At 38.1% G+C, this 17,257-nt stretch overlaps 1 protein-coding gene across 11 annotated transcripts in view; it reads left to right on the top strand.

Annotated features, from left to right (window-relative positions):
• The window catches only part of Slc36a4 (solute carrier family 36 member 4), a 391,588-nt gene that overhangs the window by 291,921 nt on the left and 82,410 nt on the right, over positions 1-17,257 (top strand). For all 11 annotated transcript variants that reach the window (XM_046462337.2, XM_058584992.1, XM_046462338.1 and 8 more), the window contains one exon: positions 10,453-10,581. The gene's annotated coding sequence lies outside the window, so the exon portion shown is untranslated. The remainder of the gene's footprint in view (positions 1-10,452; positions 10,582-17,257) is intronic.

Here is a 17,257-nt window from a genome sequence, read left to right as displayed (position 1 = left end):
ACCTACAGTTTCCACCCAGTCAGTCCATTCAAACTAGGATTGATTGATTTGGTTACAGCTCTCATAATCTAGTCATTTCAGTTCTTCATATTCTTTTATTAACAGGAGTTTGAGGGGGACACCTCATATCCAAACTATAACATTTGCCCCTATCTCCAAAATCTCATGTCCATCTCACAAAGAGAAGTGTATTTAATTCATCTCCAAGAGGCTAATAGTCTTCTATCCATCTAGCGTTATCCAAAATCCAAGCTCTAAGTCTCCTCTGAGACTCAAGGCAAACTCAGATGTGAAACCCTGTAAAAATCATAAAAGCAAGTTACATATATCCAATATACAGTGGCACTGAGTAAACATTCCTATTCGAAAATGGAGGAATAAGGGCATAGCAAGAAGGATGGGGCCAAAGCAAGACCACTATCAGCTTACACAATAGCTTTAGAATTTTATAAGTGGAACTTAATGGACAGTTTTTTTGTGGTAGCTCAGATGAACAGAATATGATAGGACTGCAGGCTGTGTTCGTAAGTTTTCAGAGGAAAATGAGAACTCAGTATACTAAGAGTTGGGTTGGAAGCCACTCAGGTTACATTCTGGTAAAGAACTGGGCTACATTTTGCTCATGTCCTGAGACTTTATTTGAGACTGAATTTAATAGTGACAGACTAATTAATCTGGTGGAGGAAATTCCAAGCAGCATATCATTCAGCTAGTGGCATGGATATTGCCGGCAACTGTTAGCCAGGTTTACTCTGAAAATTGCGAGCAGAAAACAGAGCTAAAGGAATTAAAAAATGTTCAGTTTGGCCAGAAAATTGCATGTAAAATTGGGGCAAAGAAGGTGTGCTTATTGAAGGGATTATAGTCGTAAAGAGATGGTTAAGTACTTTGCACAGAGACAATAGTAAAGATATCTTGGGAGCATCTCAGGAATTTGCAAAGCCACACACATTACAGATAAAAACATTTCTTTGAGAAGAGATCATGGGGGTGCCCTGATCTTATAGGGTGGCCTAGGAAGTTGTTTTATCATACTGAGCCATGGAGGCACTCAGAGGTCACTTAGACTTTGACAATAGTCTCCCACCAGCCACCCTCCCTGAAGTATTTCTCACTTTCAGTCTTGCAGAGTCCTGAGCTGTGCTCTTTACTCAGCAGTCACCAATGAAGCAACTTGCACAGATGGAGAAACTTGAAAGAATAAGGAAATAATACATTAACCAAATCATGCACTTAAATAGATTATAATAGTGTGCTTCAAATTCAATGTGTAAATACAGAAGAAAAAAGACTTCTTTATTCTCAAGAATCCTACACACAGCTTCAAAGCTAGAGGTCAGGGAACTGTTCTTTGGTGATGGTGTTGCCCTGCCCAGCAATATCCCCAGATGGAGGCTTAAGAATTATTTTCTCAATTCTAAAATAGCAACAATCACAAAGCTAAATCCTACTCTTCTGATTCATCAGAGGTCACGGAGCAAGCAGGGGGTCAAAGTCAGATTTCTTTTAACAGAATTACCTGGGGTGTACAATGCTCTAAATAAAGATCACATGAAGTAAACATCAAAGTTAAAAAAGTTTACTGTATCAGTACTTCCATTATTTTGGGAAAGTGCCCAGCATATATACATAGCTCTCTTGGCCTGTACAAAGACAATATAAATCCCTGAGAATTCATAAAAAGACTGTGGGGCTGTCTCTGGATGGTGCAGATCTCAGAGTAAACCACAGTAGGAAGGTTTTCCAACAGCCAAAGTTTTTATGCTATTCGAATCTGTAGAAAAGGAACTCTGAATTTTAGCTTTCAAGGGGAGGAAATCAAAGGGGGATGACCAAAAAGAGCAAGATGCAGCCTGAAGAATGAGGGATTGGAGGTGTCAAATAGCTGGATATAGTTTTACTTACTAATCCACATATTAAACCTTTAGACTTTAGGAGATGCAAAGTAACATGAATATAAAGCCTAGTAGATAAAATAAGTGAGGGAAAATATTGAGTGAGCTATCATACATAGTCGAAGACCCTGTACCCCAAGTGAGGGAGACAATGGAGTGTCTGGGGTTCAGGCGAACTGTAGAGTGTGTGCCCCATCTGAGATCACATGGCTTCTCTACACCTGTTGATTGCTTCCAAGTAGTAATTCAGGTTCTGTGGTAGCAGGGCCTCTGATTTTATGAGAAAAATTTAAAAATTTATTTGAAGTATTCTAATTTTTAAATGTCATGGGAGCTTGGAAGGTTGTGGGGTGATGGAGGGAAAGAGCACATTTAACTCTGCAACCTTTTTTTCAAAGCTCACATTTTGGACCCTGACACAGTTTAAAATCACCCACATAGAAAGTGTCCTGCTACATGCTCAGGAAGGAAGCAGGAGCCCTTACAACTCTCTCTGGAGCAGAACCTCCAATAGAAGCTGTGAAATGGCTCTCATTGCCCAGCACAGATGTGCTTCCTGGATGGGAGGACAGAGAGAAAGAATGTAAGCTCCTGACAGCCGCTGCTTTCAGAGCTAACTGTACGGTTGTGGTCAAACTTGATCTTACAGCAAGTTCTCTGAAGAACAGAGAAATTTCCCCAGATACCACATCTAGTAGTGGAAGGGAAGAGACAAGATATAATTAGAGTCAGAATCACTAATTAAGAATATTCCAGGCAGGAAAACTTTCCTAGTTTCCAGCTATTTTCATCAGTCTATCCAGTTGCCCTTCTGTGACACTGCCTTGCTGAATTACTTCTAGTCCCAGCTTGATGTTCTTTCTATTCTTCATTTAATTCCTTTGCAAAAGGATGCTAGCATTGTTCATTGTAACTCAGTTTTTCCTATGTAAAACCATTATGATCAAGCATGAAAAGCATATTACAAAGCCATGTATACCTTATGACCCAGTGTTCCTGTGTTTGTCTTCAAGACTGCACTGTGTATGAAGTCGCACTCATTGTCACTCCATGCAATCTCTTGCCGTCCCGACCCCCATACATACACATACTTACTCAAACAGATATAACTCCAACGTGGTTATTTATAAGTAGTAGATTTTAGTTCTTTTTATGTTTTTATTAGTGCATTATACTTAATAGTGGGGTTAATTTTGACATAATCGTATATACATGAAATATAATGTTCTCCATTTCAGTCCCCGGTACTTCCTCTTTTCCTCTCCTTCTCCCTCTCCCCTGTTTTCCTTACTCTACTCTATTGGTCTTCCTTCTATTTATTTATTTATTTATTTACCTTAAATTGGTGCTTTATAGGTATACATAGAAGTGGAATTCATTGTGGTATATTCATATACATACATAGCATAATTTGGTCAATTTCATTCTGCCTCCCTTTTCCTGTTCTTCCTTTTACCTCTCAATCTCTTTCTCTACTCCATTAATCTGTTTAATTTTCATGGTTTCTCTATAGTTTTCATTGGAGAGGTCTTTCTCCTCCTTGGTTAGATTATTCCCAAGTATTGTATTGTATTACATTGTATTGTATTGAGGTTATTGTAAATGGGGTAGTTTTCCTTATTTCTTTCTTAACAGATTCATTATTAAATGCTGAAAAGTGATTTATTTATGTATTTTTTGGAGTATAAATTTTCAAAATAGTTTCTAATGCTCTTCAAGATTTGATCTTGTATCCTGCTACTTTGCTGAATTTGTTTGTCAGCTCTGGTGGAGTTTTTTAGGTCTTCTGAACATAGGATCATGTCACCAGCAAACATAGTTAATTTGACTTCTTCTTTTCCTATTTATATCCCTTTAATTTCCTTCTCTTGCCTGATTGCTCTGGCTAGAATTTCAAGAACTGTGTTGGATAGACATGGTGAGAGTGAACATTCTTGTCTTATTCCTGATTTTAGAGGAAAAGCTTTCAGTTTCTCTTCTTTCAGTATGATGTTGGTTTTAGGTTTGTCATAGATAGTCTTTATAACTTTGAGGTATTTTCTTCTATCCATAGTTTCTCTAGTGTTTTAATATGAATGCATGTTGGATTTTATCAATTTTTTTTTCTGTGTCTACTGAAATTATTATGTGATTCTTGTTCTTAATTCTATTTATGTGGTGCATTACATTTATTTACATATGTTGAACCAATCTTGCATATTCATCAGGGATATTGATCTATAGTTTTCTTTTCTTCATGTATCTGTCTTGCTTTGTATAAGAGTAATACTGGCTTCATATAATTAATTTGGGACTATTCCTTCCCTTTCTATTTCATGGAATAAATTGAGAAAGATTGGCATTGGTTCTTCATTGAAAATTTGGTAGATATTTGGTAGATCTTGGCTGAGAATCTATCTGGTCTTGAGTTTATTTATTTTTGTAGTTGTTGGAAGGCTTTTAATTACTGGTCTTCTGATTCTGACTCTTAATTACTGGTCTTCTGTATCCTTATGGTTCAATTTGGGTAGGTTGTATATGTCTATAAACTTATCAGAGTTTTTTTTCTAGATTTTTCTGTTAATTGGGGTATAAATTTTCAAAATAGTTTATAATGATCCTCAAGATTTCAGAAGTATCTGGGCTAATATCTCCTTATTCATCTGAAATTTTGTTGATTTGGGTCTTCTCTCCCTTTTTAGTTAGTGTGACTAAGAATTTATCAGGTTTTTAAAAATCTTTTCAAAGAACCAACTCTTCATTGAGTTGATCCTTTGTGGTATTTTTGTATTCTCAATTTCATTAATTTCAGCTCTCATTTAATTATTTCCTGTATTCTATTGACTTTGGAATTAGTTTGTTCTTCCTTTTCTAGGACCTTGAGTTGTAATGTTAGACTATTTATTTGGTATCTTTATATTTTCTGATATTATTTCATTGAAAAAATTGTGCATTTATTTGCCAATGATTCTTAGATTTGGCCTCTTAATAAAGGCCTGGATCTCCTTTCCTCCCTCCCTCCCTCCTTCCCTTCCTTCCTTCCTTCCTTCCTTGTATCCCAGAATTCTTGAGTATGCTGATCATGGTCTCTTAACATCTTTTCTTTATTGTTGACTTTATTTTCAAGACTTATATACTTTGTCTTTGAGGCCTGAGAATTTGTCTTCAAAGTGGTCTACTGGTGATGTTTTCAACTGAATTTTTAATTTGATTTATTGGGTATTTTATATCCAGGATTTCTGTTTGTTCTATTTTCAGAATCTTCATCCTTCTATTGAAATGTTCTTTCACTTTTGCACTTTATCTCTGAGTTCATTCCTTAGATCTTCTTTTAGTTCATTGAACATTTTAATTATCAACTTTCAAAATTATTTTTCTGACATTTTCTCCACTCTGGGATCCATGGGAGTCAGATATAAGCTATTTGGGATAACTTGTTACCTTGATTTTTCACACTGTTAGTATTTCTACCCATCTTCTGGTTTAATTGTCTCTTTTACTTTTGTATAAAGGAATTTTTAGTGAACTGGTTTCTCTGTACTGTGTTTCTCTTTAGTGTGGATAAATATATCTTCACTCAACTTGTATTGTTACTATATCCAATCTCTAATACCACATTGAAAAGAGATACTAATTTCCAGTAATGACAGTCACTTCAGAACAATGCCTTATCCTAATATATCTTTTGAAAACTTATTAATGAAATTCTTCAACGGCCTACTAATCTATTATTCTTGGTCAGGCTTTTGAAGTCCGGTGTTTTCTTTCTGGGGTTTCAGTTTTTGTGCACTTTCCTTAGTCTCAGTTCAAAGTGGTCAAGATTGTTAGGGGAGTTTCTGTGTAGTGTTTCTCTACAGGGTTTCACTCCCTTCTTGGCTGGACAGCTCTGATGCCTGCCTCCTGTTTCTGTAAGTCTCAGACCACGTGCTGGGGGAAGGAGAGTAGAACATGTCAGCCTATCCTCCAGCCCTTTTAGGCCTGGAAGAGGTGACTCAGGGCTCATCAGATTTGGTCTGAATTTAATTGGTCTCAGCCTGCCACACCTCCTGTGTCAGCCAGACTCCTAATACCAGAGCTTAGTTTGTCTGTTTCAAGTGAAAGAATTCTTAGCTTTGTAGATTGATTTTTCTGGTGCTGAATCCCTGTTTTGATTCATTCTTGGTGAGCTGCTATGATCATGTGGCTTCCTCTGAACCACCTTACTACTCACAGGGATAGACTACATGAATTAAAAGAATGTTAAAATTGTAGTTCATTAAGAGTAAAGCAGTTTGGTTTTGAAGGCAAAAGGACGGTTGGACCATTCAAAAGTCAAGAAGAGAGGAAATGGGAGCAAGGTCATGCATGAAGGGAGAAAGTGAAGAAATAGAAGAGAGCAAGATTTTTGCTATTAGAAGGAGAGATGAGGATAATAAGACTAATTAAACAAGCAAGTACATACAGATGAACAACATCAATGCCCTCTATTTAAAAAACAAAAATAAAAACAAAACCTTCCAAACAATTAAAACTCACTAATTCTTAGAAAAACAGAGCAAAACAGTAAAAGATTAATAAAAGAAGAATAAATGATAAAAGAGAAAAAACCCCCAAACATATGTATATGTATATTTATAAACAAATTAGCAAATGTAGTCAGAATAACAACTAAAAAAATGTTAATAATGAAAAAGTAAAAACCTTAGTTAAAAATGCTATTTTCCCATTAAGGTAGCTGAATTCACATCCTATTCCAGTATGTCCTTCTGTCCCTTATTTCTTGGGCTAAGTGCCTTCTAGAGGAAGCCAGGAGTGCATGATATGAAACCAAGCTCCTTTTGTGATTTTCAGCACTTCACCTACTGGAGTAGATAGATAAGAAGTGTTGCCAGTAGAAATGATTCTCAGTTTCTCTGCTGGACAGTCAAGGAGGGATGGAACTGGAAGTACCTTCTACTAATAGGAATTTTATCTGGACATCTTAGATTGCTGCTTTTCCTAATTGAAGTGTTGCTGAAATCTATTTGGGAAGTTCTGGCTACTGGGGTATTCTAAATGAAAGTTTGGGCCTTTGTTTGGGGCATGCACTCCAGAGTACTTAAATCTTTTTACCCGTTGGGCTGAGTAGATGTAAATCTTGGTGGGCATCTGGGTTTGTGTTGTCTCCCTAAAGCTCTAATCATGGGGTGATAAGCATCTCTGGGTGGATAGTGCATAGCAGGTTTCTGGTAGCCCACCCTTCACCCAAATATGAATTTCCAAGTCTCCATCCCCAAATGTAATCACGCCCACCTGATCAATTTCTCCTAATTCTTTTCAGCTGGTCATTCTTGCCACAGAGCTTAAAAGGAAATCAGGTTGCACCATCCTGTCCCCAGTGTAATCATATGTGTCCAGAAATTTTCAATGCTTTTTCTGCTGGTCAATCACATGTCACTGGACTCAAAGTCTCAGTGCACTGTCCTGTATGTCTGTCTTGCATCCCCCTGATCCACTCTACTCTATAACTCTTTGATTTGCCAGGTGCACTATGTGCATGCAGTAAGCACTGGCTGAGACAGAGTGGAACAATTTGCTAAGGGCTGTTGGGTTCCTATAGGAACAAGATTTGGCATAAATTCCTTAAGCTGTATCTCCACCTCAGTTCTTCACTTAGAAGTTGAGAAACACTGAGCACATTTTGTTTGCCAAATTTTTCCGCTGTGTTTTCCTTTTCCTTTGTGTTCTTCTTCACTTTGCAGTGACTCAGTGCTACTGTCCTTGCCAGGCTCAGCTGTTTCCTTATACCCTCCATTCACTACACCAGAATCTCTAGACTTCTCTGAATTTCTGATAGCCAAATAATAATTTGTCAAGATTTTCTTCAGAAACCCCCCTCTTTATGAAGCAGTATTCCTGGTGTTCAAATTCCAAATAGCAGAGCAAGTTGGAAATGCCTGCTTCTTCTACTCTGCCATCTTGGGATCCCCTGAGTTGTATTTTATATATTAAAAACCTATAAATACACAATAAATATTCACAAAAAAATCTTATTTATTTTTTCCAAGTGAATTTCATTGCATTAAGTGGAAAACTGCTAATCTGTTAATATAAAAATATTTCCCTAGTGTATCTCTAAAAACCTATAAATATGAGTCAACTCACTGACTTCCGAGGTTTGGCTGAGTAGATTAAAAATGGGAATGTATTGGCCCAATTTCAGATCTATAAGACACCTATATGAATCTAAGTTCTTAATTAGGCCCTTAATTCTTTTTATAAATTTTTTATTAGTTGCTCAAAGCATTACAATGATCTTGACATATCATACATTTGATTCAAATGGGGTACGTAATCTTAATCTTATTTTTCCACGTGTACAGATTGCAGGATCACATTGGTTATACAGCCACGTTTATACATAGGGCCATACTAGTGTCTATTGTATTGTGCTGCCCTTCCTATCCCCCCCTCCCCTCCCCTCCCCTCTTTCTACCCAATCTACTGTGACACGTTTTTCTCTCTCTCTTTTTTCAGAAGAAAGTTCTTATTTTTACTTATCAGTGGAAGTGATTCTTATCAGTGGACATTGAAGATAACGGTACTATTTAGAAGAAAATAATTAATTAAAACCACAAAAGGAAAAAGACAACAAGTCAGCTATTCAAAGTCACTTGCCTTTAAAAGATTATGCAGAGACTAATGGAGGAAAGGAGATTTAGAATGTCTGCTAGTTGAGCTGGTAACTCACCTATTTATAGTTACTAATCAGTGACTGGCATAATTATTCCTTTTAATCCCTCAAAATGAATTAAACAGTTCTTAGTAGTACTTACACATGAATATATTTACTGCAAATAATTAACTATGGTGTTGGTATAATTAATCCTTCCTAACCAGCATTCTTGGTTCATATTCTGCAAAGTCCTGACTAAATGCTGGGGTGGGGGGCATTGACTAGATCATGGGCCTTACATTCTGGTAGGAGAAACCTGGTCAGTGCCTCAGCCACCATGCCCAGCAGCCTGCCTGTGCTGGTACCCACCTGGTGTTTCTTCATTTTCTCCCATCCAACAGTTAGACTTTACTCTTCTACATTTCACCTGAGTGCAGCTCCATCCCAGCCCACTGTAGAGGAATCACTTCCCTGCAGTTACACTTGTTTGCAGAGTCCTCAGGCTTGCTTGGTGCTTGTGATGACTGAAATCTCTGACTTTGAACTATAGCTCCACACATTCCATCTTGTGCATGTCCACCCTTCTAATCTATGTTTTTTCACTATGATAGGAGCCCAAATAATGGTGGGTTTAGTGGCCCTCAAATATGAATTACTCTGATACAAATGCTCTCTGTACATAAATACCTTCTGCAGAAGATCTTGTTCTCCAAGAAAAGGGATTGTACAAGCTTCCCCAAATTGAGTGGGGAATTAATCTCTGTAGAATTATAGCCTAAACACATCCTCCTTGTGAGGAGTTGTTTCCTCTATGATCTTCGTTTCAAATATGTCCTACTTCTACCTGCCCAAAGTTCTGCCATCTGTGTTGAAAGGTCTCCTTTTATGTTCCCAGATATAAACCCTGCCTGAATTATGCACTTGTTTGCAGAAAACTGAACAGTAATATCTATGGTAGCACTATTCATAAAAAGCTCTAACTAGAAACAATCAAATGTCCATCATAGTATAGTGGATTACTATATTGTGTTCTATTCATACAATGGAAGACTATACATCATTTCATACAATGGAAAGCCCAACTGTATCAAACCACATGGAGGAATTTCACAAGCAAAAGAAGTCAGACACAAAAGAATGCAAGAAGTATGATTCCATTCACATAAAGTTCAAACCAGTCAAAGACAATATAGATTTTAGAAGTGATTAACACTGGAGTAGGAGGGAGAGAGTGTTTGAAAGAGGCCATGAGGAAGCTGGAGCCAGAATTTTTGGCCACTGTTTCACCTTGGGCAGGTTTGATGTTTGTCAAGTACTCTAAGCTGTGCTTGTCCCATGGCAGGGCTCAACATATGTTAAAGTTAGTGCTACTTTTCCTTCCTTCCTTCCTTCCTTCCTTCCTTTCTTTCTTTCTTTCTTTCTTTCCTTCTTTCTTTCATCTGCCCACTGCTCCCAAGTTTTATAGGAAGGCAGGAAGAAATTTTCCTTCCAGTCCTGGTTCCAAAAGCATGGGTCAGGCACCTTCCTTGTCTATGAAAGTCATGACTACAGAAAAAGGTCACATTGTAAAGAATGACCATGTATGCCAAACTATGAATTGGTAGTCATGCTCAATAAAAAAAGGGGATCAGGTCAGTTTTCAGACAAAGAAAGCAAGGAATGACTTGGGTGATGGTGTCAGAGGGTACCCTACAAATTGGACTTTGGAGGCCCACTTTTATCAAAATAAAACTGTCTCTCTCTATGCAATGTCAAAGCATATATTCAGCTTGAATATCTGCCTCAGAATTTAGTCCATGCTTACCAAGTTCAGAACTGGTATTTCCTCAGCTATAGAAAAAGCAGGTCAAACTTCATGTAATTTTCACTGTAGTTTGTGTCTCTCTGGGATTTTATCCTGCTGCTTTTTATCTCACTCCCCTGTTTCTCCTGTTTTATCTCAAGGCTTATGAACGCTCTCCTCTAGCAAACAATATAAATGCAATAAGCAGAGTGACAGTCAAGAACCTTGACATGGAAGTGGGGGCATCAGCACCAAGTTGTCCAATGGCACTGAGATAAAGCAGAGAAAATGTAAGTAACTGGGGCTCTGAACAAAGTTACCGTGGTGAAGATAGACATGGGTGGGGAGACGCTGAGAGAAAAATCCGATGTGCAAAATTTCTGAGGTGAGCAGAACATTAAATGGTTTTTTTTGTAGGCAATTATTAAATATAAGAAATGCTTAGAATGATACTTCATACAGAATAGTGCTAAATAAATGTTATCCAAATAACTGGAAGAAAAGTGGAGAAACCAGGGATTTGCAGTCATTGGCATGAAGGAATTTGATAAGTCATGAAATTGTAGAATTTAAAATCAAGTCTGTTGTCTGCTCCCCTTACAGGTGGTTTCAGTTTGAATACCTCAGAGCTTCAATTCACATTTGAGGCCAGTAAGGAGAAGAAAAGGTAGCAATGCATGGATTTTTTAAAAAAAGTAGTACATAGTACCTTATCCTAAAATAATGGATAGCTGAACGATATATTTTTTTTTTAGGAAAAAAATAAATTAAAATGTGGGAAAATTGGAAAGGACCCCAAAGGGCAATTTATCATGTCATTTCTCCTCTGGCTGTGAAATATAGAAATCACCAGTTGATAATAACAATATATTTGTATAGTACTTCTAGGTCCCAGGGTGCTTTTAAAGTCATCATCTCTGTTTAGTCTCACAAGGATGTGGGCACAATTCTGTGTTGTTGAAAGCCTGGAGTAAGTTCTGAGAAATGCATTGTTTGGCATGTTCATTATGGTGGGAAAATTGCAGAGTGTATTTATACAAACTTAGGGCTATGTGTGTGATAACCCTTTTACTCCTGGGCTACAAACCTGTACAGCATGTTACTGAACTGAATATTGTTGGTGATTGCAACATAATGAATGGTAGGTCTCTGTATATCTGAACATACCTAAACATAGAAAATACTAGGTGTCAGGAATCTTTCAATTTCAAAATGTTATGTGACTGTTTTTTGAGACTCAAATAAAGTCACTAGTGCAGAAATAATGGAGGCTTGTTGACTTATAGAAGTTCAGGTACCTTAAGACAGAAATATGGAATGTTCTCAGAAAAAGTTCCTCCACACAAACATACATGTATTAATTTAGGAACAAGGGAAGTTATTGAGAATTAGTTTGCACTTTTCTTTTTGAAACTGTTAATTTTTTAGTATTATTTCAGAAAGTATTTTCCCCTCCTCCTCCCTGGACAGTTGCCACAAAGAGGGGAGGGGATTTGAGTATGGAAAGTGTCAAGTAGCCCTACCTGGAGAGGACTTCTCAGGGACTGAAGTGTGGCCATGTGTTCTGGGCTTCACCTTGCACCTGGATACCACTTGCTGGCAATGTCAAGAGGGGGCAGGATTTATATGGGATCTGCAGCTAGAGGAGTCAGGGGGGTTTCTGTGAGAGGTGCAGTTGTAGTGCCCAGTGCAACTAGCGCAACTAGTAGCTCAAGACCAGAGCTCAATCTCCCTTGCACAAGAGGAAGTGATAAAGGCCATGGTCCTTGACCTTTTGTTTTCCTCAACTACTTATACCCTGGGGTTTGGGCATGATCCATACAGGTGGAAAGAAAATTTAAAACTAATATGGGACTTGTTATTAATCTTGGTAAACTGAGATTTTATTTGATTTAGAAAAATAAAGACATATGACATTCCTTGCACTTGAGGTGTCATGGAACCATTTTGTCTTCATTAATCTTTAATGGCATTTACGGAGTACCTACTGTGAGCCAGACTTTATGATTAGTATTGGGGATGTAGTAAGGAACAATATAGAAATAGTCTCTATCTTTGAGTAGCTTACTGCATCTATCCAGAAAGAAGTAAACAAAGGATAGTAATACAGTGAGTGGACTTTTACAAGACAGGAAGTACAAGGATATGAGATACCAGATAACAGGGACATAACTGGTCTAGGGGCCAGGAGCAGCACTCCCCTGCAGGCCACATTTAAGCTGAGATCTGAAGCATTCTGCTCTGCATCATACAACACTTCATTCTCTCCATTACTGTGCTAAGTATTAACCATGGTAACATGGCAATTGCTATTTTCAAATCTGTCTTTCACTCAGCATTGAGCCCCCAGAGGTCTGAAGGCATGATGTAAATTATTATTGTATTTTTAATCTTTGTATCCTAAGTACCTGAGCACCTACACATATTTGCCTTCAATGCATGGCTGTTAGGAAACACAAAATGAAGGAAAGAATGAGTGAATGAGTGATAGGAGCCCTGCAGAGGTGTCAAGCATTCATCTGCACAGGGCCCAGGCTGGATGCTGTGTCCTAGGTAAGCAGTGCTACGACTATGTCCTCCTCCACACAGTTGACAAGCATCTGCTAATTGAGACTACACTGCCACTGTGAGGACAGTCTGGGTAGTGCCAGGATTAGGACACCTGTGCCTGCTTTGGATCTCAGCTTCAGGCTGGTGATGATACTAGCAATGAAGCCTCCTGGGTGAAGAAGGGAAGGGTCTCCCTCCCCCAAGGTTCCCCTTACTCAGGGTGCCTCCAGCCTTGCTTCAAAGCAAGGGCTTAAAGATTTATCTTAAATTACAGTCCAAATTAAAACAAAACAAAACAAAATTGCACTTTTATGGTACAATTTTTGGGACACAGAGAAACACTGCTCATTCCTTTCTTTGTGTGTAGTTAGAGAGGAGGACTCTGCCCCCCCCCCCCATAACCCTAGAAGCATAACCCTGGGAGTAGTGCCACCCCTGGTTGACCACCTTGGCTGACATTGAGACTGACACACCTCATAGGAGAAATGCTTCCCTGGAACATTCTCCTCACTGTCAGCCTTCCTATGCCCTCCAGGGGGCTTCAAATGCTGGTAAATTCTGATTAGCATCACTGGAAGAAAATAACATGCTTGTACCCAGTGCACCTTCCTCACTGGTCTCCTGATCAGTCTCCTGGTCAGCTGTCCTGGCCATTACTACGTAGTCTGATGAACTTGGAGACAGAAAACCTGACTCTGCTGATTTCCACGCCTTAGACCTCAGATTAGTTCATTCATCTTTAAATCAGTTAGCTTATCTACAAAATAAATATTAATATAGCTGACCTGTCTTATAGGGCTGTTGAAGGAATCAAGTGGTATAATATATAAATGCCTTTTGTAAACTTTAAAGCACTACACACATGCAATGTTTTTTTTTCCTTAAGTCCTATGTGTCCAAAAATATCATGTGCAATAATGATTCCATTAGTAATCTACTACATTGTAGAATCTCATTGATTCTGTTTGTTAATCCACAGCCACAGAAATCATCAATCAGGCATCCTTTTACCTGATAGTCTCCTTTCTTTCATTGATTTATTAATCCACAAAAAGTGTTATAAGCAAAATTCAGCATAAAGAATGTTTAACTAGTGCTTAGTGTATTCTAGGAGCTGTTCTAGGTGCTAGAGATAACATAGAGATTGAGGGATGTCCCTGCTCTCACGCACTGGAGCCAGAGCAGGGAGCAAAAAGACAGTCTTTGCCCTTTGGGATTGACATTCTAGTGAGGGAGGTGGGAATTAAACAACCAAGCATATGAATAAGTGTGTGTGTTGGGGGTGGGGAGAAAGTTAAACTCTCATTAAGCATAAAAGAGAGAAGATTGTTGTTATTCTTTTGTCCTTATGAATCCTGAACTGCTAGTGAGAAAATTAGATGTATAATATCTTGAAACTCTGTCCAATCCAATATCTGAAACAATTCTGAGTTAGGCAATGCTCAGAATCAACAGCAAAATGTTCACCTTTTCAGATTTCCTTCCTCTGTTTGGGTTCTAAAATTAGCACACACATTTATGGGGAGCTAGGGAAGAGGGGATGCAGGGTGTTCTTTTACAGGACATGATGCAGAAGGGAGGTGCTGACTGCCCCTGCTGCACGCCCCTTCCCTCTTCTGGCCTCCCTGAAGTGCCTCCTGTCCTCCAGTGTGCAGTGGAGTCTGCTGTGTTCCTCAGACCCTGGTCTCTCTCTTGGCTCAGTTGGATCCTGGGGTTAACCCTAGCTGACCTGACTCCCCCTGCCTCTGCTGGTTGTAGAATCCAGCCCCATAGGCTTGAAGGTTACCTCACTTGTGGGGTCTAATGGGCTGACCTTCCATTCAACATCTGACCGACACAGGAACTGAAGAGATCCTGAAAAGTAAAACCTCAGGACCTTTTTCTGCTTAAGCACACTACACCATTAAGTCTGTGAGGGTTGTCCCAGGGACCTGCATGAGAAAGGGTGGCAAATCTCTTACCAACCTAATGAGTTGACCAAATCCAACTCAAATAAAGCATTGTGGGACACATGAGTCTGGCTTTCCTGCTGCTCTCCACCTCTCCCTCTTTCTACCAATGCCTACATTTAGAAATGGGTTGGCATTTCTTTCTTTTTATTTTTAATTCCAGTGGAAATTTATTAATTAGTATCTATATAAACAAATGTGGTAACAATATAGAGTACAGCTGAAAATTAATTTTGCCAGAGAAAAGCAATGTCAAGAAAACTTTTCAGATTATTGATATAGCCTGTTTTAGGCAATGAGTGCATTGTTTCTATATTTTTGCCATCTCACAGGATATAGTTAAACAGACTCACAAAACTAGTCCCTTTATTATGCTACTCTGACTTTTGTTACTTTATCACATTTTTTTGTATTTTCTTTTAAATTTTTTATTCTAATTTGTTATATATGGCAGCAGAATGCATTACAATTCATATTACATATATAAAGCACAATTTTTCATATCTCTGGTTGTATATAATGTATATTCACACCATTTGTGTCTTCATACATGTATTTAGGGTAATAATGCCCATCTCATTCGACCACCTTTTTTACCCCCATGCCCCCTCACTTCCCCTTTCACCCCTTTACCCTATCTAGAGTTTGTCTAATCCTCCCATGCTCCCCCTCCCAACCCAATATGAATCAGCCTCCTTATATCAAAGAAAACATTCAGCATTTTTTGGGGGGGATTGGCTAACTTGGCATTATATTCTCCAACTCCATCCCTTTACCTGAAAATGCTATGATTTTATTCTCTTTTATTACTGCATTGTGTATATATACCACATTTTCTTTATCCATTCATCTACTGAGGGGCATCTAAGTTGGTTCCACAGTTTAGCTATTGTTAATTGTGCTGCTATAAACATTGATGGGGCTGTGTCCCTGTAGTATGCTGTTTTTAAGCCCTTTGAATATAGACCAAGAAGTGAGATAGCTGGGTCAAATAGTTAGTGATTCCATTCGAAGCTTTCCAAGAAATCTCCATACTGCTTTCCATATTGGCTGCACCATTTTGCAGTCCTACCAGCAATGTATGAGTGTACCCTTTCCCCCACATCCTCGCCAACCACTTATTGTTGTTTGTATTTTTAATAGCTGACATTCTGACTGGAGTGAGATGAAATCTTAGAGTAGTTTTGATTTGCATTTCTCTAATTATTAGAGATGTTGAACATTTTTTCATATATTTGTTGATAGATTGTATATCATCTTCTGAGAGGTATCTGTTCAGTTCCTTGGCCCATTTATTGATTGGGCTATTTGTTTTTTTGGTGTTTAGCTTTTTGAGTTCTTTATATGCCCTAGAGATTAGTGCTCTATCTGATATGTGAGGGATACAGATTTGCTCCCAAGATGTAGGCTCTCTATTCACCTGATTGTTTATTTTGTTGAGAAGAAGCTTTTTAAAAGTTTAAAGGTCCATCCCATTTATAGATTCTTGATTTTAATTCGTGTGCTGTAGGAGTCTTATTAAGGAAGTTGGGGCCAAATCCGACATGATGGAGATTAGGGCCTACTTTTTCTTCTAATAGGTGCAGTGTCATTTGTTTAATTCCTAGGTCCTTGATCCACTTTGAGTTGAGTTTTGTGGATGGTGAGAGATAGGGGTTTAATTTCATTTTGTTGCATATGGATTTCCAGTTTTCCCAGCACTATTTGTTGAAGAGGCTATCTTTTCTCCAATGTATGTTTTTGGCGCCTTTGTCTAATATAAGATAATTGTAATTATATAGGTTAGTCTCTGTGTTCTCTATTCTGTACCATTGGTCTACCAGTCTATTTTTGTGTCAATACCATCCTGTTTTTGTTACCATTGCTCTGTAGTATAGTTTAAGGTCTGATATAATGATGCCACCTGCTTCACTCTTCTTGCTAAGGATTGCTTTAGCTATTTTGGGTCTCTTATTATTCTGGATGAATTTCATGACTACGTTTTCTATTTCTATAAGGAATGCCATTGGGATTTTGATTGGAATCTCATTAAATCTGTATAGTGCTTTTGGTAGTATGGGCATTTTGATAATAGTAATTCTACCCATCCAAGAACAAGGTAGATCTTTCCATCTTCTAAGGTCTTCTTTAATTTCTTTCTTTACTATTCTGTAGTTTTTGTTGTAGAGGTCTTTCACCTCTTTCATTAGGTTGATTCCCATTATTTTTTTTTGAGGCTATTGTAAATGGAGTAGTTTTCCTCATTTCCCTTCCTGAGGATTTGTCACTGATATACAGAAATGTCTTTGATTTATGGGTGTTGATTTTGTATCCTGCGACTTTACTGAATTCATTTACTAGTTCTAGAAGTTTGCTGGTAGAATTTTTTGGGTCTTCTAGGTATAGAATCATATCGTTGGCAAAAAGTGCTAATATGAGTTATTCTTTTCCTATCTGTATCCCTTTAATTTCTTTCACCTGTCTAATT

This window comes from Marmota monax, unplaced genomic scaffold (genome assembly GCF_021218885.2).
Source record: "Marmota monax isolate L192 unplaced genomic scaffold, Marmota_monax_Labrador192_F-V1.1 WCK01_AAM20220418_F8-fsc00104, whole genome shotgun sequence".
Classification (NCBI taxonomy): Eukaryota; Metazoa; Chordata; class Mammalia; order Rodentia; family Sciuridae; genus Marmota; species Marmota monax.
Note: the sequence above shows the minus strand (reverse complement) of the source record. Positions and strands in the feature narration are given on the sequence as shown.